General features: G+C 36.7%; 1 protein-coding gene across 1 annotated transcript in view; it reads right to left on the bottom strand.

Moving 5' to 3' along the window:
* LOC150094855 (glutamate receptor ionotropic, kainate 2-like) overlaps positions 1-17024 on the bottom strand; it is a 58353-nt gene that overhangs the window by 38217 nt on the left and 3112 nt on the right. The gene's annotated exons all lie outside the window — the stretch shown is intronic.

The raw sequence follows: 17024 nt of genomic DNA, 5'->3' as shown, positions 1-17024 counted from the left end.
TCTCTACTTATACCTTGCACCGATCTCTCGTTTGCCTCTCCATCCTCACACCTCTCTCTCTCGGATTCTCCTCATTTAGTAGTTTACGGAAATATTCTTCCCATCTTCCTCTGATTTTGTCCTCCTCTTGTAATACTACTCCTGAGGCATCCTTTATCTGCTTGACTGATGTTATGTCTTTCGAGGCCTTATCTCTGGCTTTCGCTATTCTCAACAACTGAGCTTCACCACCGTTTCTCTTCAGTTCTTCATAAACCTCATCAACTGCCCTCGTTTTCGCCCTAGCCACAGCTCTCTTTGCATTTTCTTCGCTAATCTATGTGCCTCCTTGTTGGCTCTAGTTCCAGTCATGTCCCATTTTTTCTTTGCCTCTTTCGTTTCCTTGATCTCCAACTGCACCTCCTCATTCCACCACCATGCCGCCTTATCCTCAGGCGGTCCCTTTTCTGATGTTATACCAAGTACCTCTTCTCCAATTTTTCTAATATTCCGACTATTAACGTCCCACCATTCTTCCACATCATCTAGTAACTTCATTTCTTTCAATACCTTTTCTTTAAACTTATTCCTTGGGCTTTCCTCTTCCAATTTCCACCACTTCCGTCTATTCTTCTTTTCCCCTTTTATATCACAGTCTATCACAACCAACCTGTGCTCTGCCGCTACACTTCCTCCATTAATCACTTTCCAGTTTTTCACCTCCTTCAGATGTTTCCTACGGCACATAATATAGTCAATCTGACTCATTCTATCCCCGTTCTTATAGGTTATCAGATGCCCAACTCTCTTCTTGAACCACGTGTTAGCTATAGCTAGATCGAAGACCACAGCATATTCTATGATTCTTTTACCGTCTTCATTTCTTTCACCACTATTCCAACCCGCATGTACAAGATCTTCAGCTTCCTTCTTCTCATCATGTCCACTATCTCCCTACTCTTCTCATTCATCGTACCCACATTCAGCGACCCGATTCTTACTTTACACACACTCTCTTTCTGTTGGACTCGCTTCTTTAGCCGAACCTGTCCTTGGTTCAGTAGCCCTAGCCCACTTCTCACAGTCCTCGGGCGACAGAACTGCGCGTCGCTTATGGGGGACACCCTAGCCGTGGTCCTTTCTCTGTTATCCAACATTTAATCATTGGTTTTGACATGGTTTTTTTTATGGCCAGATGTCCTTCCTGACGCCAACCCTCCCCATTTATCCGGGCTTGGGACCGGCACTGAGAAGACTAATTTGCCCTCGCCAGTGGCTGGGTTAATCTCAATACTCAAAATGAACAGCTGTGTAATTGGATTGTATACCAACTCGAGTTTTAGGTATAGCGGCGAGGGAATTGTCAGTACCCTTGACCTTATTGTTTAATCTAACTCTCAGCTCTGGGTTAATCCAGAGGGGGTGGAAAGTGTGGAAAATAGTTATATTGAATAATGGAGGCTTGAAGATTGATGTAGCAAATTTCGGACCGATCAGCATATCAGGAGTTGTTACCAAAGTATTGGAGAAGTTGGTCAAGAGCAATATACAAGAATGGATAGATGGAAATGGATATGGGAGCAACAAAGGTTTATGAAGGGTAAGTCATGCCTCAGTAACTTGCTTGCTTTTATTATACAGTAACAGCTGAGTCGTACAAAATTAATGGTTTTAGAGTGATACTGCTGGACTTGGCAGTATCAAGGCCTTTGACAGGATACCTCATGGAGTTCTAATCAGTAAACTACATCATATGGGAATGGACATACGGTTACTGAGATGGATAGGAGGGTGGTTGATTGGAGATATCCGAGAGTAGTTTATTCAGGAGTACAGTCTAAAAAAAAAAGGCTTCTGACTAGTGACGTGCCTCAGGGCGTTCTAGGACGCTACTGTTTAATTTCTACATTTCTCTCAGATCCTTTCCTAACGATATAGGAAAGTATCTGAGAGGAAATGTTCGGTTATTTGCCGGTGATGCCAAGTTAGGTAGAGCAACAGTTAATACAGATGATGCCAAATCATCCTGCAATAACTTCAAAACTCACTGGAAGATGATTTGGATAGATTGGGAGACTGGACAAAGGAGAATGCATATCACTTTTAAGTGATAAAATTGTAAGGTTGTGTGTATTTGTTTGGGGCGGGAGATTACCAGCTGTATACCACATTGGTAGAATTGTACTCCAGGAAATTGACAAAGCCAGAGACTTGGGAGTGTTAGTGGATCGGGAGTTAAAGTTTAGGGGACACATAGCATAAATGACTAAAGTAGCTCATCAAATTACTTGGTTGCTTAAAACTACTTGGACGAACAGAGACAAGCAAGTTATCATTCCTCTTTATGGAGCTTTGATTAGATTCCATCTGGATCAGACATATCTGGACACCAGGGATTCTTAGCGATGATGAGAAGGAGAAGATGGGGAGGATCCAGAGGCGAGTGACCAAGATGGTAGGAGGTCTATGAAATGAACCGTACGAGAACAGGTAGAAGATTTGTGGGTTACAGAAATTGGTTGATAAGCGGAAAATGGGTGATATGATTGAGGAATTCGAATTATTGAGAGATTTGTACAAGAATAATTCAGAGCGAATGTTTCAGAACAGATCTGGTAGTTGGAAAACTATGCTACATCCATGAAAACTGAGTAAGAGTGTAGTTAACAATGGTGTTAGAACTAGATTTTTTGCTTGGAGGGAGTAGTGAATGAGTAGAATAAGTTGCCAGAGTCTGTTGCGGATGCCATGACTGTGAATGAGTTCAAAGCAAAGTATGATAGATACTGCACAAATGTTGGATAGTTCTTGATATGATGTTTAGGGCCCCCCCCTCGATGAGTGTAAGGACTCCTTGAAGTAGCCCGTAATAATAAAAAAAGTAATAATTTTTTTTTGTTGTTGATCTCAGTTGAGATGTAAAGCTTGCATCCTCGAAGCTTTTTAATGAGCTTATCTGAGGATGACACCGGTTGGATATATGTATTTTTTATTGATCTGATTCCTGTGTTGGAAGTAGGCTAATGTTTGGAAGTGCAAATGAATGATCTGAAAGGTCTGATCAAAGTGAAATTGACGGAATGTTCTGGTGTTATTGCATCTGTCTTGGTGGTTCACATTCGTTTCTATTGTGGTCTTCTTTTTGAACTAATTAGGAGACTTTATTTTCACTGTGGCAGCCTTTCTATGTTTTCTGAGTTTTAATTTGTATCGGTTTTGAAGTTTGTGACTTCCTCAGGAATATCTCGGCATCTCTCATCCACAAAGATTGTTAATGTTTTTCCTATTTTTGCTTTTTTTGCTTGGTACAACCGATTCTGGTTGAATGGTGTTAAATATTCGGATAGGAAGATTGGTGTATTGTCTTGCAATGCGTTCAAGTCCTTGGCAAGTATTTTTTTCTGTCTGCTGGCTTTTATGGCTTTTATGAGATTCTCTTTTTGGATTTGTTTGTAAGACTAACTATGACTGGTGCTGGTCATGGCAAGCCTTGTTTTTTGCTCTTCCTAGGACTCCGATTTACGATCTCAATCTGTATGGGGATGTCAATTGCATGGCCTAATTTTAAAACCACGTCTCTGAGGTTTTGTGTAGGTGCTGTTTCAGGAAGACCGTTTATATAAGATCTTTTTTATGTTGTTGCTGATTTAAACGTTCGTATTGTAGTTTTAGAGAATGAAGTTCTTGATAGAGTTCGGACGTCTCTTTCATCAAATTGTGTTGCCTGTCATTTAGCGCGTTAATGCTCATTTTTAATGTCTTTTACCGTTTGCAACACTTCTGTCACTGCTAAGTTATTATGGTTGACCAAATCTTCATATTCGCTAGATTTTGTTGTTATTTGTTTGTTCTGTTTGTCGAAGAGTTCTTACACAAGATCTACTAAGCTGGCTTTTATGGTCTCTAGACCGTTTTCTATTAGTATATTTAAAGAGTTCAAATTATATGACTCACCTGGATTTTTTTTGTCTGTTCAGTTCGTCATCTGATTTTGTCTCCGGTATAATCGGCTGCGTCGTAGGTGGCTGCCTTAAATCTGAAAGCCTGCACATTTTAAGTGTAGAATCCTACTGCATTTCGTACAGGCTATTTGATTTCCGTCAGACGATAAATCCTCGAGGCATTTGATACACTTCATGACTCACCTTTCTTCCCTTGAGCAATTGTGGCGTGATTGTATAGATGGCGACGTCATTTGTCCTCGCTCGTTGTTGACCGCGTTCCTCTCTGTTCACTTTTCAACACTTCAAAATTTGGGTTCTTCTTAGCCGATTTCGGTGAATCTTATATCACTGTCTTTGGCGTGATAAGCAGGGTTATTTGGGAATACTTTCAAATTAATAACAGGAGTTGGAACCACTTTAAATCTTTAAAAAAAACTGGGACAGCGATATACCGTGCACCCATTTTCGTATGCCTACACAGTAATAACAATAATACTAATAATAACAACTCGACTGAATGCAGATGGTGTGTGAAGCAGAAGAAATTGGTTAGCTAATCAAGGCTTTTTGCTAAATGATGTCTACGTATTTTATGCAACACTGAACTCACTGCTACTTCCTCACTGTATGAAGAAACTCATGCGTGTAAGGCGGAAGTAGCTGTTACAATAACTGAATAAGAATTCAGCAATAGGAACTAATGGGATATCAGCACGAGTACTTAAAGAGTGTTCAGCTGATCTGGTTATTACTTTAACCAGGCTGCATAATTTCAGTCTCAGGACAGGGAAGATTCTGCAGGAGTGGAAAGAATGTATGGTAATCCCATTGCAGAAGGGTGGTGATGTATCCTACTATCGACCAATTAGTATCTCAGGAGTGGCGGTGACGATTATGGAAAAAATAGTTTGGGCTCGCATTCAGAAATGAGTTGACAGAGAATATTTACTTCCGAATGACCAGCATGAGATTACTAAGCATATATATATATATATATATATATTAAAAATCAAATTAAATGCATGAGATAGAACCGTATAACCTATTAGATAAGTTTGATATCTGTTTCGAATAGTTTGCTGTATGGGAAGTTTTTCTTCAATACCGTTTCTAAGGTTTCGAAGTTTTATTCTCCTTTTTCTGTGATATTGTAAAGTATTTTGTTATTAGAAATATTAATCTTAATGCATTTTGGTAAACGATTGTCTGATTTACATTACAGAGTAAATATGTCAAGTTATTTGACTGTTTACTCTATATTGGACAAAAATGAATCAAAAAGCAGTCCAGATATTATCTTGAGTGCTTTGTGATGTATTTTTGTCCACAATATGTGTCGGAATAATGGTCTGTTGGCAGTAATGACTGTCTTGGGCATATCACTTAAAGACGAGTTTCTTTGATATTTCTAGAGGTACTCGGAATGAAGAATAAAATCACTTAATTTTAATTAGTTTGCTTTATGTACTTCATGTTAGTCACCACTGTGACGGAATAAAAGAAAAATGATAATAATGCTGAACACTTCAGTCCAGACCGGTGGTTTCATTATCAAAATGTATTGTGGTTAAACATTTTATGATAGTTTGAAAGGCTCGAGCGCACGCACTCACACACTACCCACTCACTCACACGCGCACAAGTTTTAACTCTGCTCAAGTGTTCTTGAATAAAACAGATTGCATGCGTCTATAATAAAAGAACACCGGAATATAAAAAATAAATTTCAGTCAAGGGAAGGAAGAGTTGCGTCAAATAACTACATTACTCCAATTCACCGATGCATTATATACTGAAAAGTTTTGTGATCATCTATCTCAAAGAATTATGGTCAAAACAACTGATGCTGCGAGAGCAGTATTCTATTCTATGTTTTCTATCATAGAATACTGCTCTAGCAGCATCAGTATTCTACGTTAACAAGCATAGAATGCTGATGCTGCGAAAGAAGTATTATATGCTTGTTAACTTTGTATGTTTTTCTAATACGAAAATGGAATAGGGTTTCAAGCAGTCCTCACGCATATGTGATGCGATTTCCAGCATTATTTATTGCGTAGTTAGTACAGTAAATGACATTAAATCACAGGTAAAAGCTATCATTCAATTTAGGACCGTTGAAGCATGTTATATTTCTATTAACTCCAAAGTTTTTCTGTCCTTGTTCTCAAGAAAATGATTTTAATTTATCTCGCAGGATTATTGATCCAGTACTGTTGTGTTTCTATGGATTATTTTTTGTAAGAGGAATATATGGGATCATAAGGTTGTGGCACAAATGCGATGGATGGTTATATCTCATAACTCTTCTCCTTTTGTTCAATGGATTTCACAGTTTGCTCAAGGTGAATCTTTAGATTCATTCAATTGTCCAATGACTATTGAATATTTCATATTTCAGTCATAACCAACCAACGCAGTGCAGGGATGAATTTTAACGAATACATAAGATGTTCTAATTCTTGAATACTAGTTGAAAGGAATCGAAACGATCTATTGGGCAGGGGGGGGGGGGTGGAGAGTGTGCTGTATTCCTGAATGGCACCGGTATTTGTTTATCATTCAACGCAAGTCAAAGGTGTGTCAAAATGGTGTGTTTCTGCACCCATTAATGATGGAAATATTTCTTAAAATACTCTAGAAATAAAAAAGAAATACACCTACAAACTACAAGGAATTAATTGATCATCGATTTAAATTGATATAAAAGTCGAAAATTCAGTACTTGCGATATAATAATCGGCAGGAGTTGAATTGTCAAGTATGATATATCGAATGAAATATATCTGGTTAGTGGTATGTTTAGTTACGCATCGGTCACTAAAGTTGAAGACTAGCACGGAATTCAGTTGGTATGAAATTCTATTTCTTATTTCCTATTGCATACTAGAATCTTGAATCAAATAAATTGCAGCAAAGCCAATGAAGTGTGAGTATTTCATTTGTTAATGTTTCTGTGGGCCACTTGGTGGAATTTCTGACAGATGAGAATTAAAATTTAGCCATAATTGACCTGAACTAGACTATATTCATTAGGTCTTTAACAACATTTGAACTTGGGAATATAAACTGTAGGATGGAAGCTTACTGAAATGATCTTTACCACATCCCAACCTGTGTGTCATTCTCCCAATAATCTCTGTTTCAATCCTTCCTTTTTTTGTTGTTAGGTTGTATGACTTGTGGTGGACATGTAAATTGGATTCTTAGAAATCTGATTGTTACTTATTCACGATTGTTACTTATTCAGATGTAAATATACAGACAGAGCTTTATAAAATGTAAGTACTGTTCATTGAAAAGATACTATGTCCTAAGTCCAAAGATTTCTTACATCCAGAGAGTTGAAACTAAATGTCTGCGCATGACATGGTTTACAGGTCATGCACTATGGTTTACTAGGAATGAATAGATGTACCGAGATACCACCCCCTAGTCCATTCTATAGCAGTAAAGTATTTATCGGACGCCCATTTCCCAAAGCATAATATCAAACAAGCTACAGACTACAATGAAAGAAACTCCTATAAGCACAATAGACCCAAATCCATCCTCTTATCTGCAGATCACATCTAAACTTACAGTCCCCCACCCCTAAAGAGAGAGCGAAAAGCTAATAAACCAGCCGTAAACAAGTAAACTCTCTTAGCAGATAACCGGGCAATATGAAAAGCAATTTGCGTCACCCATCCAACCAATATCGCCGTGAGAAAGGGAAGAAGAAAGAATATTTTTGTCTCTTTTTGTGTATCTGAGTCACGAAAAAAGGGATAAACTGAACACATTTTGTTTAAATTCTACGTTTAAAGATGTTTATAAAATATTTTTATAATCACGAATAATGAACGAAAAGTGAATATGCTACTTTACATATTAGTAATTTTCGACGGCATCTTATGCAATAAGCTTACTTTTAAGTTTAAAAATGACAGTGGTAGAAATAAACAGCTTGCGGGTAAAAAATTACACTTCATAACATGGCATTCCTCTTAGAAAATTCCTCACTCATGAAACACGTCGTTAAAACCACAACAACCCCTCTTCTAAAACTGGGTTTACATTAGTAAATCCAGTTTAAGAAGAAGGCAGCATTTGCAAGGGGAAGAGATAAAAATTTTGCATACAATCCCCCTCGGAATTTATTACATATGATAACATTTTATGCCCTTAGTGTTCTTTGTATCGATAAGGAGTGTTCTTATGATGAAAGAAAACGTTTGTCGTATGACTGACATAGGTAGCAGTTGAAGAGATATAATAGCTTGATATAAAGAATTTTATGTGTAATCTCGCATTATGTGTGAAGGACACCCTCAAATTTCATCTCATTTTGATATAATCGGATCGAATAATAACACAGCAATTAGCAGTTACCTTGCGATGTTTAGCTTACCAACTCACGAGATGTCTCGTGGCATGATAAAAAAGAAAATAATAACTATTTTATTCATTAGAATCTAAACTAGAAGAGCCCACTGTAGTACTCATCTGGCTGCTCTTTATACGAAAAAATAGCGAACCTTACAAGAATGCAACCTTCTACCATCAGTTTCCTTCCTATACTTGTACATAAACGATACGTACATAATCGAATAATTTTTACGTTTGTCTTCAAGTGTGCCATTCGTCTGGCATTTCTTTTGCACTCATGATTCTCAACAGAGAACCAATAAAAAGAAAATGACAAGCGGCTAAGCATTTATGACACCTTTAAAAGTAAAAATAACAGTGAGTAATGGATGTATACAGCTTTCATGACATTCAATACTTTGATGAACAATGCATAAAGACTAAGTAGTATATTGTTTGGTGACTTAAATGGTAATTGTCCTGCGAGACATTTCTTATGATCATTTCATTTATTAAGCAACATAACACATTAATTCTATTCATAATTAATATATATATATATATAAGCTACATTTTTCCATTATCACCTTGTATCAGTGTTTCCCAACGTCTGTGGATCATGCCCCACCTCAACTCCTCAAAGATTTTGATGTCCCCCCCTAGCATAATAATCAGCCAAGTTTTGAAAAAAGTAGAATATAAATAAGTACTTTAAATAAAAAAAGAAACATAGGTCAAATTTTTAATTTGACTTTATTCAATGAATATAATTTTATATTACACTTCGTATATTATAAAACATAAATCGAACTTAATGTTTGCTGCAAAGAGTTTTTGTTTGAGGTACTAATTGAGTCAATTTCCTTCTCAATCTCCACGGTTTGTGATATGAAGTTGATTTATTTTTTTCACTAATTAGTCATTTACAGTACTAAAATCACATTCAACTAAATATGACAACGGGGAGGGCAACAGTATTTTTTTTAATCAAAAATTATACTGTAATTAAAAAATACTGAATTTATATTGACTGTTGTACTAGTGTTGTCAGCTTTTTTTTATCGGAAAGTCAGAGTTGCAACATCGACAATTTATCGCCGACAATGATGATTTTTTCACTATATATCAGTGATGAGGTGATGATTGCAACATTATTTTCTATTTTCCCCCCCAAAATATTCAAATTGTCCCACGTTGGGAAACACTGTCTTGTATGATGTTACATCCCACTAGTAGTTAGAAATTTAGCAGAATTCGTTAGAGCGAGTGGGGATGTAAGTAATATTGACTCAAATTTTCTACGTTTCGCAGTCTGTGGGCTTTGTATGATTACAGCAGGTCTTATAGTGTCTTTTATTCACCATCTTTCTTTTGGTGTTAAGCTGAGAAGCCTGCTACTGCCAAGTAACATGTCTGCTTCTAAATCTTATATTGATAATGTATTTAATCTTAATTGATTTTCAGTATGTGTACTCTTTCTGGCATCTTTCTATGTTTTTCAAGGGGAAAAACTCAGTTACATTAAGAAGACATATTCATCTTCGTAGACTGGCTAACGCAGCATTTAGCTGAATGTTTTTATCAAGCTCCTCATGTCCTCTACATGACTAAATCAGGATACTATGACAGTACCACCTAATTCAACTTACATTAAAATTACTAACTTCTCGTCAACAGTTTTTGTTTCCAATTAATGTATTATTCTTGGCATCGATGGATACTGTCACCAATATTCGTCTATCTGTAACACTCATTATGCTTAATTGCACATACAACAGATCCTATAATAAGATCAAATTTTGTTAAAGGATTTGCATTCTGATTTTAATCAAGAGCTCTCTAGCCATACTTCAGTAATGATTTCTGTCTAAATATGATGCCACTCTTTAAATCCATTCATTTCCCAACCGTCCAAGCTATCCGAGTTTTGCCGTTTCTTAGGGAACTTGCGGTAATTTAATGCAGACGGCTTGCAACTCTACGGGTAAGTATTTTGTCTGTAAAACTACTATTATGTTCACAGGGCCATTTTGCTTGTTCTGAGAGACGAAACACCCGAGTTTCCGCGAGAAAGCCATTCTCTACCTTCGTATGAGAAAGGCTAACTCACCATTTCATTGAGAAGATCCAATAAAGGTTTCCACAAGTCTTAGACCAGATTCTAACAAAGAAAAAGGCTCGTCTATCGCAGATGAGCTATGGAGGTTCTTGCTCACTAAATACCGTTTACAAACTTCGTCTAGACCAATATTAAAAGTAGATTCATTGTTCGTCCACCAAAAGATGAAGTTCACCCATTATTAGTATGTGGAGTATGTTTTATACCAGAATTATATGTGTTTAAATTAACATGGACAAAGTGAATCAACAACCCACGTACTCGAAAGAGTAAATGCATTTAGATAGAGTAGGACAATTACTTTAAAAAGAATAAAATTCAAAAATTCAAAAAAAAAAAAAAAACTGCCCGACTGTAATTTGAAATTGAAATTGGAAAAATACGCCCTCCGAGCACAGTCAACTTTGACTGTGCTCGGAGGGCGTATTCAAACTAACTGAATGCGTATTTGATGCCCTATGCTATTATTCAGATTGATTTGTCTTCTAAGTTATCCTGGACAATGTTAGGCGAAATATTGGATTAATTTTTTTTTATATTTTGGGAATAATATTATATTTCTTTGTTATTCAGTGTAAACCTGTCTTCCCAATTGTCAATGCTTATTGTGCGTCTTATAGTTAACTAATAAACATGCAATTTCTTCCTTTCGATTGAACTTTTTCACCAAAATCCTTCTTTTGAAAGCCATTTACGTCAATGAAGGTTCTTCGCTAGAAGTACACATGAACAGCTTATAGATCTCACTCTGTACATTACATAAAAAATAAAATAACATGCTTTACTTTTCGATTTATATATGCATTTATCTAATAGGAATTTTCAAATACTAATTCACCTTTTCTCTTTCAGTAATGCAATATTTATTTCTTATTCTACGAGGAGTCGAAAATCAATAATGCTAGCTATTTCGTGCACTTTTAAAAACCCGACAAATCCTGATGCAGAATACTGAAAAATTCCTAAAATAATGACTGCACGACGTCCACCATTTTAAATATATTTGATAAATTACGTTGAGTGCATTTTACAAAACTCTTTTAGGCAAATGACAGCTTTGAGAGAAGTAAAGACAGGTAACTCCAGGAAAGCAAATATTTTCCTATTTCAGAGTCTCTTATTTCAACGAGTTAAATTCAATAGAGTTATGAATGTCACGTGCTAGATTTTCTTAAGAAACTGACACGCCACTAGTGACGAGTGATAAAGAAACCAATATTCATTTCTTTAAGAATTCTAACCCAAAGAGAAGAAGAAAAATATATAGTGGAAGTATAAGTTTGATAATGGTGGTAGTAACTTTAAGGGGAGTAGTTCTACTTAGGAGCCTCCGTAGCTCAGTCGGTACTGATCATAACCTTTGGTTAGTATTGTCGTCATGTGTTTTTCACGGATGTAATGAATCATATGGGCTTGAAAGAAATATTCAGGACTCAAGTTACAACAGATTTTCATTCCAAGGAAGAATGGTACCTGAATAATAACAGATGGGCCAACTCTGATGGCAGAACAACATCACATGACATCACATCAGATTATTACAGATTAACAGAAACTTTAATTCACTTTGAGTTCAAATTCATTATGTTTGAAAAGTGAATATTTCGAAATCTCCCTTTAAGTCCTTCGAGGTCACTTCTTTGGCAGCTCGCTTAAACGTGGCATTGCCATAAGATGTCTTCATCTTTGTTGTTGTATATAATTATCACCGAAGCTTACAAAGGCTATGAGACACTTTTATTATGTTAAATGCATATGCTCTTTTGGAGTGTTTGCCTGTTTTGCTAACAAGAATCTTTTGACCCCGTACGCGACTGGCTAACACACGTTGAAAAACTCATCAGAGAAGTTCTTGACATCCTAGTGGCGATTCGAAGTCAGATCTTTGTAACCAAAAGAGATCGTGGCTGCTGACCTACTGATGTTCTGTTCAAGACAGAAATAGGTGCTAATATGAATTAGATTTTTCCATAGCGTAATGTGACATGCTCAGTTGGTTAGACTTTGCTTGGATACTCAAACATTAATTTTCACTTGACAACACCTCAGCTTAATTCAGGTTGAAGATCCTGATTTTCTACCGCATTCTGATTTAGTGCAATCTTTGATTTATATGTCTCACTCGAGGCATTGGTTTGCTTCTATTCAAATGCCTTTTAATTTAGTTTTTTAGTTCTTTTGCATTTCTTAATCTCGTCATGTCTTGAGAATATTATAGCTACCCTATATCTAGTGGACGTTTTACTGTATACTATGTGGTGTTCGTGAATTCTAATATTATATGCCTTCAGCGTTTGTAACATCCACACTCTCTAAATGTCATGTTTCGTTATATATTCTTCAATAGTTAGAGATCTACAAAGTGCTGATTATATAGTTTAATTACAGTAATCCATCTTTACAGTGAACATATTTATCTCAGACATATATGAAAATAATCTGAGGCCACGAAGGTTTGTACAGTGAGCTTAATATTATCAAAATAATCGACCCAAGACTACTTTTAACACGTGTGCTTTTTATGTTGTTTACTTGTAATGTACAACTCTTCATTGGTTTGAATTAATTTGCGACATTTCGCAACTAAAAGTGTCTATCAAATTGTCAAGAAATTTTGATAATTTTAGATAACAAAATATTTCATTAAATATCATCCCTCCAAAGCGGTGCTATGATGTTTGACAATTTTGAATATTTTATACCTCTTTTTGATCCTTCGTATACTACGATATCAATAGAAAATGAGGTGACTCAACATCTTTTCAAAAATATTACAAACACCAGTTTTCAACAAAACCCATCCAACTAGAAACGATTAATTACATGCGCACATGCGTATAAATGAATCTATTGGGATATTTTCGAATTTTGTGGGAAAAAAATGAGAAAAACTGTTTAGGAAACTTAATGACACCAATATTCATTCAGGACAAAGCAAGATAATTGAAACGGTATTATAGCAAACCTTTCTTCAGAATTGTCTTTATTAATGTATGCCAAATTCAACAAATGCATTGGAATCTAGGCTGTGTGAGAGTAATAAAGAAAAAGTGTTTGCAAGAATTTAATTTATATAAGTGTATTTACAATTCTTTCTTGTTCAGAAATAGCATAAAGCAGCAAGGTAGTGGATTCTAATTATTCTTCCGCTGATGGACATTTCATTAAGATTTAGTAAGGTAACCTAATAACACGTACAATAAACAAATATGGCATTGAAGAATAGTAAGTGTGGTCTCATTTGGATAAGTTAGGCGAATTTTTTTCAGATTCTGTCCTAAGTTGTCAGAGAGCTGTGTTCAAATTATCTAGGATGGAAAAAAACCTTTTTTTTTCAAGGTTATTCGATGCAAGGTGAGTTAACCTCTCGTACGAAAATTTTAAAATTATAATTATGAAAGCCAAGGCTTGGTAGATAGTGGGCCTTAAGGGCCCGTAAATATAGGAAACTTAATTCTATTCTCACATGTTACAATAATATTCGATTCATATTAATAAGGACGGAAAGTTTATTGTTATTATTTTTTAATATTGTCATACAGGAACAGCGAATATTACTCTTTAAAATGCGCTATTTGCGAAGTATATTTTCACAAATTACTTCGAAAGCCATCTTCACATCTACGATACTATGTGCTATACTTTATGACCACAAGGTTTAATGCCGAAATTAAACTCATTGTAAAACAGACGCCAAAATAGCACTTCATTTTTAGCAGCCGATATATCGTATGGCAAAAAAAGTACTGAACTTCCACACATTCTCTTCGGTATACGCACTATGTGTTATGCCGTTCGACTGCATGTGCATTACTATAAGATATGAGAGAGTTTATGAGATTGCATTTAACTGTAGCAATGGTGTTGATGCTGGAAGAAAAGACATTTAATTTTAGCATTATTTTCATTCATACGGAGTTGGTAGAACAAATGGCCCAAGACTACTACGACATGTTTGTGAGCAGTTTGTTGGTCGTTTCCGTAAGCGTACACCAAATAATAGTGTCATTCATCATTGCCTTATCGAGAGGTTCCGACGTACTGGCAGTGTTCTGCCGCAATGTAAAGGGCATTCGGGGGGACCACGAACTGTTAACATCAATGAAAATCACGGGGGTGTGCTGGAGCAAAGGATACAATCTCCGAAACGCAGTCAACGCCGAACAGGGGTGAACTTGGAATACCGAGGCGGTCACTACAGAGAATCCTAAAGAAGTTGGGTGCCTTTTCGTATAACTCAGGTGGGTCAGTGTTCAAACAGCAACGGACGAAGCGCATTTCCATCTAAGCGATCATGTAAAAACGAACCTATGGGGTTTCTTGGTTTTTTGAAATCTGAATTTGTCCATGAGAAACCTCTTCACAGAGAGGAGGTCACCGCATGGTGTGCGGTTTCCGTCCATGGCATAAATGAACGGTACTTCATTGAAGAGGGCAGTGTAACTGTGACCTTGAATAGCGAACATACATGAAGAATGTGTTCATTTTCCGTTCATCCACGATTTGCATACAAAGTGTCGTGCAAAAACATTCCATTTCGTACACTGTTATTCCACAGGACGGAGCAACCTGTCATATCACGTGGTTCTAGAGTTTATTTATCAGAATACTTTACCGGGAGGCTTATTTCGAGGGTTGTAGATTCCCGTACCCTTCACGTTCTGCTGATCTAACAACACTTGGTGTGCCTTCGTTTGGGTATGTTGAAGAAATGGATATTCCACCATGACCTACCTTCAAACCTTGATGAACTAAGGAATAAAATGACACGATATGCCCAGCAGATGGCCTAATCCATATTCTCCAAGATGACAGAACCTTAGTATGCGCTAAGAAACTTGTCTTGAAAGATAAGGTGTCCATTTCGAGTACGTAATCTACCATTGTTAATGTTTTATTCTACCAAGATTCTATGATAGTTGTAGATGTACATATCAACATGTGTAATTCTTTGTTAATAAACCCGTTTACTCCATATATATCGTTGTGGTTATTCAGTACTGGTTTTTGCGTCATTTTGTATATGCCGATAATTGATTTCTTATTATAGAAAATCATAAACCTTACACTCTCATAATAAGACATTATGTTTTCAATAAAACTCCGCATATGTCTTGGGTTGGTTGTTTTCAATTACAGTCAAAGCAAGTAATAACATGAGACAAGTGTATTACACCTTTATCTGTGTTCTTATGTCCGGCTTTCCTGTTTTCGGAAACGTAAACCCTCAGAATATATCTTAAACATCAACTGTTTACATTTGCTGAAGATTAGTGTAATTTGTTACAGTAATAATTACCCTATAGGAAGAATGGATTTGTATTGGGGTTCAAGCATCTCCATTTGTACCGATCCTGGCATTTCGGCAGCGTTGACACTGAATGGCATTGAAAATAAATCTAAAGAAGACTGTTGGTTACGAAAATCACTAAATCTCTCTTCGAACTCACTTCGCAACACTGCTCATTTTGTAGCGTATTCATCAAGAGACGAACAGTTGGAATCAGCGAGAAGCTGAAAATGAGTTGTATTTTTTTGCGAGTTATGCCTCCCAAAGTTTGAGCTTGGCAACAAAAGCTTTGATGTGATTGATCAAAGAGAGTGTGTATCAGTCTTTGGATTGTAGCCACGTATTTAGGTCATTCATATGCAACGAGATGTCGGTCACAAAGGCAAAGTCTGTCATCCACTTCGGATCGTTAAATTCCGCAATCGGATTCCCCTTGGTTTGCATGAACTGCTGTATTTTGCTCCTTAAGTCAAAGACACTTTTAAGAACCTTCCCTCTGCGCAACCAACGCACATCACTATAATAAACCACATCGCCATGATCAGCTTCGCACTCTTGGGTCAAAAACTCTTGGAATTGACGACGATTCGATCCTCTTGCCCTAATAATGTTAATGATAGTCACAAAAACTTTCATGACATTCTCAAATGCAATAGTTTTCCGGCACAAATTCCCCTGGTGGATTAAACAGTGGTAGTGTACGAAATCTTTTCCTTCTAGTTCCGGTTCTTTCTGTAGCATCGCAACAACTCCTTCTTTCTTTCCCACCATAGCAGGGTCACCATCAGTTACCACACCATCCAGGTTGATTAACTGAGGTCGAAACGCTGGAGCGTTTTCTTGGCGGTTTCAAGAATATCAGTGCCTTTCGTCGTTCTCTTCATAGGTACGAGCGCTAGCAGATCTTCTGTCACACTGAATTGTTGATCAATGCCACGGACAAAGATAGCTAGTTGTGTGGAATTCCTTCACATCTGTGCTTTCATCTAAAACATGTGAATATGAAATAAATTCGTACGACCGTTTTTTTAAAGTTCCTTCAATGTCATTGGCAAGTTCTTCGACACGTCGTGCTACAGTACCCCAAACAAACTCGGTTTGTTAAACATTTCTTGTTATTTGGGCACAAAATATTCCCAGCAGCGATGATACACTATTTTACAAACTCACCGTCCAAGAAGGCGTTTGATTTTTTAGCAGTTTTTTAGCTATTACATAACTTACTTTGACGCACGCTTCTCTCTCTTCCCTCTGCCTTTTAAACGTACCCTGCTGGCATTTTAAATCAATTTGGAGGCGGTTCACTTTGTCCACACGAAGCCGCCCTTGAAGGTGATCGAAA

The sequence above is a fragment of the Typopeltis vanoorti genome, chromosome 21 (assembly GCF_054136105.1).
Source record: "Typopeltis vanoorti isolate ZY-2024b chromosome 21, IOZ_Tvanoo_1.0, whole genome shotgun sequence".
NCBI lineage: Eukaryota > Metazoa > Arthropoda > Arachnida > Uropygi > Thelyphonidae > Typopeltis > Typopeltis vanoorti.
The sequence above is the reverse complement of the archived record's forward strand: the minus strand, read 5'-3'. Positions and strand labels throughout refer to the sequence as shown.